The 3,877-nt window shown below is 42.8% G+C and overlaps 1 pseudogene; it reads left to right on the top strand.

Moving 5' to 3' along the window:
- The first annotated feature begins 1,373 nt into the window (after positions 1-1,373).
- LOC135329906 (olfactory receptor 5J3-like) lies at positions 1,374-2,346 on the top strand (annotated as a pseudogene).
- The last annotated feature ends 1,531 nt before the right edge of the window (positions 2,347-3,877 follow it).

The following is a 3,877-nucleotide window of genomic DNA, read 5'->3' as shown; positions in this document are numbered from 1 at the left end:
GCTATTTCATACCTTTGCTTTATATCATGAGGGAAGTGGGAATTTCCTTCTTCCTCCTCCCCCCCATCTATCAATACAGGTATTCTTGAGAATAATCTCTGATTTTTTTTTCAGACTGTGAGAGCTCACTTTAGGAGCTTTCAAAGCAGTAGCTTTCTCATTTTGCTGGGATTCCATTTGGCATAATTACCATGAGAACAAACTCTTTGATTGAAGGTAATAATTTCCAAATGAGCTAACACCTTACTGGACACAGTCTAGGAAAAGCTATGAGCTCAAAAAAGCATTAAAACTGTGTTAAAACTGGTGGTGGAAAAATGTCTGAAAAGTGAAAGGGGAAAAATTGTTTCTTATGCCACAAAGAGTGGGACAGAAGGTTTTTCAGTTAAATTGCAATGGGAAAATTTGAGTTAAAATTTAGGAGAAAACTTAATAATCACTAACTTTTTAAGAACAAACATAAATGGCTAGGGATTGTGTGAAAACTATGCTACTAGAGAGTTTAAAGAACAAAGTAGGCAAGGGTTTCTGGGAATCACATTGGTGGAGTGCATTCTTCCTTGGAAAAATAAAAATGGACAAGATCAGTTCTTCCAAAGTCTCTTCATAATTTTGTATTCCTGGGCACAGAAAGCTTATCTCTAGACTGCTGAAACAGAACATGCTTGAGAAGTCAGCTGATTATAATTTTCACATTAGTTTCAGATTTACAGAAGCAACAGCAGACCATAAGCTCTGCTTTTTCAAGCTGAAATGCCATTAATGCTTATAGGTCAGCTTTTCCAAGCAACCAGCTTTTGCCTGCTGCTTACCATAGTTGCTCCAAAATACCATTTTTGGCATAGTGGTAAGCTACAGACTTCTTTGGCCCCTTTTTTTTGGTTTGAGAGATTTTTCTAGTTTAGCATGTGTTTATATCTCAGCAATGTACAATGTTAATTACCTAGACTATGTCTATCAAAACATGTGAAAAAAGCATTTCTAGAGTATGATCCAAGTTATCTTTGAGTGAACATCTAATATAGGTGAGGTAAAACAAATACTATGGAGCTAATGCCTGCAGTGCAGATGACTGCTGTAGAAGTTAAATTAAGCATTTGGGGAGGGAAAAGTAGTGAAGTTTGCAGGAACAGGTGCAATTTGTTAACCTGCGCTCCTTCAAAGTACACAGAAAGAAAATACATTTTTAAAAGGCAGGAAATGTCTCTGAGATAATCTACGTTCAAAACTTGAAAAATATGAATAGGAAGATATATGCAAAATTAAGCCTTCATCCTCAGTCAGCTTGACTAGAGCCATGTTGGCAACCTGACAGTCACCTTGCATTTGTCTTGTTTTCTTCAGTGTAACCCTGGCTTTCTCACCCATGATAGATGGCAGAAGGGAATCACTCTGTGGTGACAGAATTTATCTTGTTGGGCTTCACAGACAACCTGAGGTTGCAGGTCCTCCTCTTCATGGTGTTTCTACTGATCTATCTGTTCACCCTAGTGGGAAATCTAGGGATGATTGTGCTCATCTGGATCAGCTCAAGGCTCCACACCCCCATGTACTTCTTCATCAGCAGCCTTTCCTTCTTAGATGTCAGCTACTCCACCATCATTATACCCAGCACTCTGATGACCTTTGTGGCAGAGACAAAAGTCATATCGTACACAGCATGTGCATCTCAGCTCTTGCTGTTCTGCATTGCAGTGACGGGAGAATGCTACCTCCTGGCCGTGATGGCATATGACTGGTTCATAGCCATCTGCAACCCCTTGCTTTACCCTGTCATTATGTCCAGGAAGTTCTGCATGCTCCTTGTGTGCGGCTCCTGCTTCATGAGCTGTGTGAATGCAACTGTTCAGACGACATTTATATTCCGCTTGTCCTTCTGCAAGTCCAACATCATCAACCATTTCTTCTGTGACCTGGCCCCCACATCCTGAAACTCTTGCTCTGACACATGACTGATCTTGTCCATTTTGTCTGTGATACTATGCTTATCACCGCCACTGTTCTCCTCATTGTCATCTCCTACATATGCATTGGGGTCACCATCTACAAGATTAAATCTGCCAAAGGCAGATGCAAAGCTTTCTCCACCTGTGCTTCCCATATGACTGGTGTTACCATGTTCTATGGGACAGGCTCCTTCATGTACTTAAGGTCCAGTTCAAAATACACTGTGGAGCATGACAAGATCATCTCTGTATTTTATACCCTGGTAATTCCCATGCTGAACCCTATGATTTACAGCCTGACCTGAGGAACAAGGAGGTCAAAGAAGCCCTTCAAAGGACAATAGCAAGGCTGTATTGTTCTCCAAGAAAACAACAGATTCAGGACTCCAAGCAGAACTGAGAGACAATGATGTGTCCTTATTGTTGAAACAGGTGAATTAAATACGCAGGAAGGTGGGTTCCCCCCTGCCAAAGAGAAAGGAAAAGGGAGCAATATCCAAGACTGCCTGTTGCCACATCTGTTTTTTGTGAAAGAGCGTTGCTAAGCAAACACCCTTCCTATTGCAGGGCTCCCTCTTTTCCCTCACCCCTAAGAGAGGGATGTGTCGTCAGCAGTCCTCAGGAACTAACTTTTCAGATGTGATGTAGCATTACTCCATAATGTAGCAGTGCCTCATGCCTGATCTCATGCTGTGACCTCTGCAACTACAGACGCTGTCAGACAAATTCACTGGGAATAATTATACGCATTCTTGTTTGCTTGTTTATTTATTTGGAAGCCAAAGATATTAGGATGTATCTTAAGATATTTGCTGTATAGAAGTCTAAAAATGAGTTAGGCTTTCTGGGTTCCTTGTTGAGGTGGCACCCTTTCTGGGTGCCAGTTGAGTCTAAGTTTTAGTGGCAGCTCCACCAAGCTCTTATGTTAGATCATACCACACTTCCATGCAGGATGACCCTATGTGATGGTTATGTGCTGCTGATTTCTACATACACTCTAGCAGCTCCTGCATTTCAGTTGCCCAGGTAATACCTGCAGTGGTGGGTGAAGGAAGAGATCAGCTGCCAGGAAAGAGCAGATCACCTCCCATCCTTTCATCTCTTCCCACTAGGATTTCATAAAGTGAAATCCTGATACTAAGTTTAATGTAAGAGACCAACACAAAAGCTATGCCCTGGGGTATTGGTCCTTCTCCCAGATATGATGAGAAGGTCCTTCATGGTAGTGGGTGAAACTGGGCCAATCTACATGGTGACTGATGGTCAGACCACTTGCCGAGCACTTCTCTCGAATAAAATCTTACCCAAAGAAATCAGCTGAATGCATAATTATGATGTGGGAAGTAAATCCTTATTTACAGCAGGACATGTAGCAAAGGAGGTGCTTGCTGTTCTTGTGGTGGGAATCTGCCTCATTAATGACATGGCATAGGGAGTCCTGCAGGATGAACCTCAGGAAGAAGAAAACCAAACAAGGCAACAGACCCAGCATATGGAACCAAGTAGTCAAGAGCAGGCCATGATAAAAACAGAGATTAGTAGCTTGGTGGCATGGGGCGTTCGTGGTTAGCTGGTGGGTGAGAATGAGTCTTTTTTCAGGCTTTATCCTTTATGTAAGAGGATGTGTACCTGGGGAGATTGGATCACTGCACATCCCTGTGCTCAGGGCTCCCCAACAAGCCAACCGGGAATGGCAACTGGGCCCCACCCAACCGCTACCAAGCTCCCCACAGATCTCATTAGGATAGTCCAATTCTAGGAAGAGATTCCTATGCTGCTCTCCCCACCCCCCCACCCCACCCCCCCGGGCAAATTCAGGAGGTAGTGTGGGAAACAATAGATAATGAAATACAGGTTTCGACAATAGCCTGGTTTAAAATAGAAGCCTTACAACAAACTGGGGAAAGTACCTAGCAGCAGAAGACCAAAAC

The sequence above is a fragment of the Dromaius novaehollandiae genome, chromosome 14, assembly GCF_036370855.1.
Source record: "Dromaius novaehollandiae isolate bDroNov1 chromosome 14, bDroNov1.hap1, whole genome shotgun sequence".
Taxonomy (NCBI): domain Eukaryota; kingdom Metazoa; phylum Chordata; class Aves; order Casuariiformes; family Dromaiidae; genus Dromaius; species Dromaius novaehollandiae.
This window is presented reverse-complemented; position numbering and strand designations above follow the sequence as displayed.